The 7,919-nt window shown below is 44.1% G+C and overlaps 1 pseudogene; it reads right to left on the reverse strand.

The window, feature by feature from the left end:
• Nucleotides 1-67: 67 nt before the first annotated feature.
• LOC125531558 (uncharacterized) lies at nt 68-7,635 on the reverse strand (annotated as a pseudogene).
• Nucleotides 7,636-7,919: the final 284 nt, after the last annotated feature.

The raw sequence follows: 7,919 nt of genomic DNA on the forward strand, positions 1-7,919 counted from the left end.
TCCAAAGAATAGGCAGGAGGATCTCTGGCCAGATTGAAGAGTCAAGGTACACCGGTGTGGGGATTGCCTACAGATCTTGGAACCGAGATGACGGGACGATGGCAAGGCGCTGCCAAATTGCAGCAGCACTAGCAGGGCACTCATCATGAAGGGAGCAAGAGATGGATCGTCCAATCCCAAGCACACTATCCAGCACAGGGTACAGCTATGTCATATCTGTGCACTCCACTGGACCTTTTTTGCAGAATGCCTTGATCACACTAGCGAAAACCTTAGCATCCAAAGCGACTCCTTTCGCTAGCATGTCATCAAACAGACGCAAAGCCTCTCGAACGTTTCCACTCCTAACCAACCAGTACGCTAGATGCACTACGGGCTCCGCAGGGTAGCCATCGTCGATGTGCCTGACTAGATTGGCAGCCTCGGGTCTCCTCCCAGACCTAAAGAGGCAATCGACCAGTGTGTTGTATGTGATTACGTCTGGGGCAAACTCCCCAACATCAACGTCGAAGAACAAGAACCCGAGCTCCCCACCTTTCCAGTGCCGTAGGACTTGTGGATCAGAATGTTACAGGTCACGGTGTCCACCACAAACCCGTTGCAGCTGAACACGGTCTTGGCAAGCTGGAAGTTGCTGGCTCGGCACAGGGATGAGATCGGTATATTGTATGTCTGTGCATTGGTTGTTATGGGCTTCTTGAGCAGATCAGTGAACAGCCTGATGACACGCAGACACTTCATCTTGTTGGAGAAATGATCCATGACTGTCGACCTCGAAGCCCAGCTCTTCGCATCGCTCCAACAACTCCTTGGCCACCCACGTATCTAGATCCTTTGCAGCATGATCCAGCAGTATGTTCAGGCCGACCATGATCAGCTGTAGTCCCTTGGCGACAATGATCTCCAGCTGCCAAAACGCGTCCTCGATGTTTCCAGACCGCCAGAGCCCAGCAATGTAGGTGCTGTAGGTCACCGCATGTGGCACCCACAACACTGTCGTCGATAACCCTCTACACGGCATGGAAATCCCCGACCCTGGTGTGTACTGAACTTCATACATACTGCACTTATATCCATACAAATCATCAGTACCATGCTTAGTTCTAGAGCATAATGAGAAAGCAACCGACAGAAATGGCATATTCGAAAATACTTGTACTAACTAGGCTTCTTGGGTTGGCAGTCCATCAACGAGCTCAGCAGCGTCCTCGAGCAAAGCATCAATTTCTGCCTCTTCATCGTCACCAGCCTCACACAACAGGATCTCGTCTCAACCAACAGAGATTCACCAGAACAAATCTCCAGTAGCAGGACAAATCCTTTGTTGATAAAGCCAAGTCTTGCCACTGCTCAACAAGAGGGTATTTGATTTGATTATAAACGGCATACACAATTATGCATGAACTCTATATGCCATCACATGCTTAATAAAAGTGTCTCAGAGAGCATACCGATTAAGATAGTCAGGGCCAAGAGCTTCAGATTTGATATCTTGCCACTGCTTCAGAAGTGCTTCTGCTTCTTGAAGAGACATTAGAATATTAGACTTTAGAATGAATAAGAAACTACAGTTCAAACAAAACTAATGCATCTGTTTAACACAACCAGATGTCTAAATGTCAACAGATGCATACAATGAACATTTATTTAAAGTTGCTGTGTTGCTCTCTGAGAATTGTATGAACTTTATTCTGAACTAAGTTATTTTTCTTATGGTTCTTTTGTGGCCCATGAATTCATAAACACATCAACTTTTATGAAGTAACATTTATATTTTTCTATAACTACCAAGTAACAGTTCCAGCCATCACGAGGAATCAGGGAAGATAATCCAACTATAAAAACATAATCCCTATGAATGTAGACCTTGGCAGCCAAACTTGTGATTCAGTATAGGTAAAAACTAAAAGGTAGGTGCGATTGCTATATTGTTTTAATGGTAAGGGGCTTCAAAGACAATGCAGCAACGCACCAAAACAAACCTTTTGCAACCCGAATTTTGTCTTGAGCTGAACCAGAAGTGTTGCCAAAAGATGAAATCATAGCATAAGGTAAAAATGCAGATGCGCCAGAACCTTGCAAAATGAAGACAAATATAAAGATGAATCTCCTGTTCAAATTATACCCAGAGAAAAAAAAGATAATATGACACACCAACACAACAGATTGTAGTATCTCTTATTTCTCAAACACTAATTAACAACACCTATGGCTTGACATGATGCTATACTATTCTTTAGACAACAGAATATTACCAATCCATTTCACCAAGGTCACAAGGGGATGTCGCTGGCAAGTGAAACTGAAACCATCTGTTTAGTGGCACATTCTACAACACAATATATGTGCATAGATACTGGGCTAAGCTATACTGCTGAACAATGGACACCAAGTGGGTGAAATAATAATGAACACACTAGTTTTGGCACGATGTTATGCAGATTAAGCAATCTAACTTGCAATTCCTGAGATAGTAGCTCTATTAATTTTACCTTTCCGTGATACCAGGGAAGCTTGTTGTTGTGGCCTTGGTGGTGCAGGTGGGTGACAAAGTCCAGCCACATAACAAAAATCTGCAGGAAAATTCAGCGAGGAAACTTCAGAAGCTGCTGACCAGCCCCACAGCCCAATCTACCTATCAACCAAAATCAGAACTTTTGGCAGGAAGTTAGGCTACAAATGCAACAAGAGCAGATACCACACGCACATACCCAGTAGGGGACGGGGTATAGCTTGAGTATCTAAAGAGGCCCCATCACGACGGTGAGTCCAGCGAGGAGGCCAGCCATGGCAAGCCAGCACGCCCTTCTCATTCGGCTGGAACAAATTGCTCCATGGGTGGAAATGCGAGCCTGACCTCCCTGGACTAGACTCCTCGACCACTGGACAGGTTGAACAAAAACAGCACGGTCAGCAATCAAATTACCAAATATGTTACCCCATGAGCAAATTGATCAGCAGTAGCAAGTAGAATAAAAAATAATGTTGGCTTATTTGGCATCACTAAGTAGAATAGGTACCCAAGCATAGGTAACGGTAGCGTGAACCGAAGCTTCCGAGTGGCACTGTCCAGGCTCCTGAACAGCTTCTCGGGAAGCTGAAACTTGCAGCAACAATTGATTCAAAACACCGAGTTAATCAAATTCCTAGAAAAAACACTCTCATCCCTCTCTACTTCAGTTAGGAATGCAGATACAGCAAAATGAGTAACAAGGGTGGGAATGCAGACATTCTGTTAGTTAGGAAGAATGAGATTGCACGAATCAATAATCACTGATTGTGTGCATGGTGCACATATATAGGTACAGGGTGGACCGGCCTTTACTTGTCTCCCAAGATGTACAAATATACGAGGGGAGAGAGAGATACAACGGTATAAATACAGACCCAAATCCTACACATATGTAGTGTACAACGTACACTCAACCCCCCCCCCCCCCCCCCCCCCGCAATCAAAGCGTCGCCGGAGACACAAAGACTGGATCGAAACTCCTCGAAGACTGGGGTCGGTAGTTGATACATCTCCATCGTATTTACTTTTTCAAACACTTTTGCCCTTATTTTGGACTCTAATTTGCATGATTTGAATGGAACTAACCCTGACTGACGCTGTTTTCAGCAGAATTGCCATGATGTTATTTATGTGCAGAAACAAAAGTTCTCGGAATGACCTGAAATTCCACGGAACGTCTTTTCAGAAATAATAAAAAATCCTTGCCACGTGGGTGGGGGGCGCGCCCCCTACCTCGTGGCCCCCCTGGAGCTCCTCCGACGCCAACTCCAACTCTATATATTTGCTTTCGGGGAGAAAAAAAATTAAGGAGAAGAAATCATCGTGTTTTACGATACGGAGCCGCCGCCAAGCCCTAAAACCTCTCGGGAGGGCTGATCCGGAGTCCGTTCAGGGCTCCGGAGAGGGGGATTCGTCGCCATCGTCATCATCAACCATCCTCCATCACCAATTTCATGATGCTCACCGCTGTGTGTGAGTAATTCCATTATAGGCTTGCTGGACGGTGATGGGTTGGATGAGATCTATCATGTAATCGAGTTAGTTTTGTTAGGTTTGATCCCTAGTATCCACTATGTTCTGAGATTGATGTTGCTATGACTTTGCTATGCTTAATTCTTGTCACTAGGGCTCGAGTGCCATGATTTCAGATCTGAACCTATTATGTTTTCATGAATATATATATGTGTTCTTGATCCTATCTTGCAAGTCTATAGTCACGTACTATGTGTTATGATCCGGCAACCCTGAAGTGACAATAATCGGGACCACTCCCGGTGATGACCATAGTTTAAGGAGTTCATATATTCACTATGTGCTAATGCTTTGTTCCGATTCTCTATTAAAAGGAGGTCTTAATATCCCTTAGTTTCCATTAGGACCCCGCTGCCACGGGAGGGTAGGACAAAAGATGTCATGCAAGTTCTTTTCCATAAGCACGTATGACTATATTCGGAATACATGCCTACATTACATTGATGAATTGGAGCTAGTTCTGTGTCACCCTATGTTATGATTGTTACATGATGAACCACATCCGGCATAATTATCCATCACCGATCCAATGCCTACGAGCTTTTCCTATATTGGTTCTCGCTTATTTACTTTTCCGTTGCTACTGTTACAATCACTAAAAAACACCAAAAATATTACTTTTGCTTCTGTTACTTTTGTTACCGTTACCACTACTATCATATTACTTTGCTACTAAACACTTTGCTGCAGATATTAAGTTACCTAGGTGTGTTTGAATTGACAACTCAACTGCTAATACTTGAGAATATTCTTTGGCTCCCCTTGTGTCGAATCAATAAATTTGGGTTGAATACTCTACCCTCGAAAACTGTTGCGATGCCCTATACTTGTGAGTTATCAAGACTATTTTCTGGCGCCGTTGCCGGGGAGCATACCTCTATTCTTTGAGTCACTTGGGATTTATATCTGCTGGTCACTATGAAGAACTTGAAAGACCCTAAGACAACAATTTATCCCTCAACTATGAGGGGAGGTAAGGAACTGCCATCTAGCTCTGCACTTGATTCACCTTCTATTTTGAGTAAGCTTGCGACACCTAAATCTGCTTCTGCTATTTGCTCTGATATGTCGCATGTTATTGATGATGCCACTTCTGCTATGCGTGATACTTATGATGAAACTACTTCTATGCTTGATACTACTGTGCCCCTTAGTGAGTTTCTTGATGAACAAATTGCTAGGGCTAGAGAGAAAGAAATTATTGAAACTTATTATATTGATGAAAGTGATGATGAAGATATGCCTGTTATTCCTAAGGGTTATGTTTTTGATATAGAAGCTTCTGCAGCTATTCTAGCTTGCAAAGATAGATACGAACTCAAGAGATTATTGGCTGAATGGAATAAGAAATCTCTTAAAGATAGAATGAAACCCGACCCTGCTTTTGCTACTTCACCTATCTGTGTTGCCAATAAGGATTATGAATTCTCTGTTGATCCTGATATAATTAATTTGGTTGAATCTGATCCTTTTCATGGTTATGAATCTGAAACTGTTGTGGCACATCTTACTCCCTCTGTTTCTTTTTAGTCTGCATATAAGATTTGGTTAAAGTCAAACTTTATTAACTTTGACTAAGTTTATAGAAAAAAATATTGAGATTCACAATATGAAATCAATATTGTTAGACTAACTTTATAGAAAAAATATCAACATCTACAATAATAAAGCTATATGATATCAAATTTCATATCATATAGCTTTATTATTGTAGATGTTGATATTTTTTCTATAAAGTTAGTCAAACTTTACAAAGTTTGACTTCGACCAAATCTTATATGCAGACTAAAAAGAAACAGAGGGAGTACTAAATTAAATGATATAGCCACCCTCTTCACTAATGATGAGAGATCTCGCTACTTTTATATCCTTAACATATTTCCATTCTCATTAAAGGGTGATGCTAAGATATGGTTTAACTCTCTTGATCCTGGTTGTGTGCGTAGTCCCCAGGTATGATTTATTACTTCTCTGCTACATATTTCCCTGCTCATAAGAAACAAGTTGCTTTGAGGGAAATATACAACTTTGTGCAAATTAAAGAAGAGAGTCTCCTACAAGTTTGGGGGAGGCTCCTCAAGTTACTTAATGCTTTGCCTGATCATACTCTTAAGAAAAATGAAATACTTGATATCTTTTATAATGGACTAATCGATGCTTCCAGAGATTATCTGGATAGTTGTGCCGGTTCTGTTTTCAGGGAAAGAACACCGGATGAAGCTGAAATCCTATAAAATAATATGTTGACAAATGAAAATAATTGGACACTTCCTGAGCCAATTCCTGAGCCTATTCCTAAACCAACTCCGAAGAAGAGAGGTGTTCTATTTCTCAGTCCTGAAGATATGCAAGAGGCAAAGAAATCTATGAAAGAAAAAGGTATTAAAGCTGAAGATGTTACGAATTTACCACCTATTGAAGAAATACATGGTCTTAATTTACCGCCTGTCGATGAAACATATGATCTTAATCCATCACCTATTGAAGAACCTCATGGTCTTGATAACTCGACACAGGTAGTAAAGGTAAACTCTCTCTATAGATTTGATGAAGGTGACGTCCCTCACTATAAGTCTGCTAGACAATGCTTAGAAGAGTTTGATAATTTTATTGTCAAACAAGAAAATTTTAATGCTTATTTTGATAGACAATTGAAATACAATTCCGGTATGCTTAAACACTTGGGTGATTATATGGCTAATATTAGAGGTGAACTTAAACTCGTTAGCAAACATGCTTCTATGGTTACCAATCAAGTAGAACAAGTACTTAAAGCTCAAAATGATTTACTCAATGAAATGAATAGTAAGAAAAATGATTATGCTGTTAGCACTACTGGAATCAGCTACTTTGTCATCTGCCAGCTCTTTGCCGTCGGCTAGTAGACGGCAAAGAAGCTCTTTGCCATCAGCTATCGAAAAGCGGACGGCAAAGAAATGGCAGATGGTAAAACAGGCCTTTGCCAGCAGACGGCAAAGAAACTTTGCCGTCCGCTGGCTGACGGCAAAGAGAGAGGTGGCCCCCATCCCCTGCCCGTTTAGAAAAAACTTAACGCCCCACCTCTTTGTCGTCCGCTAGCGGACGGCAAAGGGAGATAATGGCGGACGGCAAAGATAGGCGGACGGCAAAGAAGGGCCTAACTAACGGCCCCATCCCCCTGCCCGTTACTCTCTGTTCTCTCCATCTCTCCTCCCCGCCGTCCCGCACCCGCCGCCGCCCCCCGCCGCCCGATGCCGCCCCCGCCCCCCGCCGTCGCCCTCGCCCCGCCGCCAGGCGCCGCCCCCACACCCGCCCCGCCCCCGCCCCCACCCCCCACCTGGCGTCGCCCCACCACCCCTCCTCCCCCACTCCACCCGCCGACGCCACGCCGCCCAGCACCGCCCCTCCACCGCCCCCACTTGCCCCGTTGCCCCACAACCCCTCCGCCCCACCCCACCCGCCGACACCCCGCCACCCGCCGCCCCAGCCGCCTGGCGCCGCCCCCGCCACTGCTCCCGCCTCCCGGTGCCACCCCAGCCGCCCGGCGCCGCCCCCGCCACTGCTCCCGCCGCCCGGCGCCCCCCTGTCACCGCCCCCGCCGACCGTCCCATTGCTCCGGTGAGGGACTACTTCTTTTTTTTTCTTTTTGTTTTTTCATTTTTTTTTGCTATTTAATTGTTAGTGCTAGATTGTGTTAGTGTTAGTGTTAGAAAAGACTTAGAAGAAGTAGAAGAAGTAGAAGAAGAAAAGAAGTAGAAGAAGAAGAAAGGAAGAAAAGAAGTAGAAAAAAGATGAAAAAAGAAGAAGAAGAAAAGAAGTAGAAGAAGAAGACCCCGACACCCCAGCACGACAGCCCGACCCCGACCCCCGACCCCGACACCCCGACCGCGACACG

The sequence above is a fragment of the Triticum urartu genome, chromosome 2A (genome assembly GCF_056163025.1).
Source record: "Triticum urartu cultivar PI428250 chromosome 2A, HENAU_Tu73, whole genome shotgun sequence".
NCBI classification, from domain to species: Eukaryota; Viridiplantae; Streptophyta; class Magnoliopsida; order Poales; family Poaceae; genus Triticum; species Triticum urartu.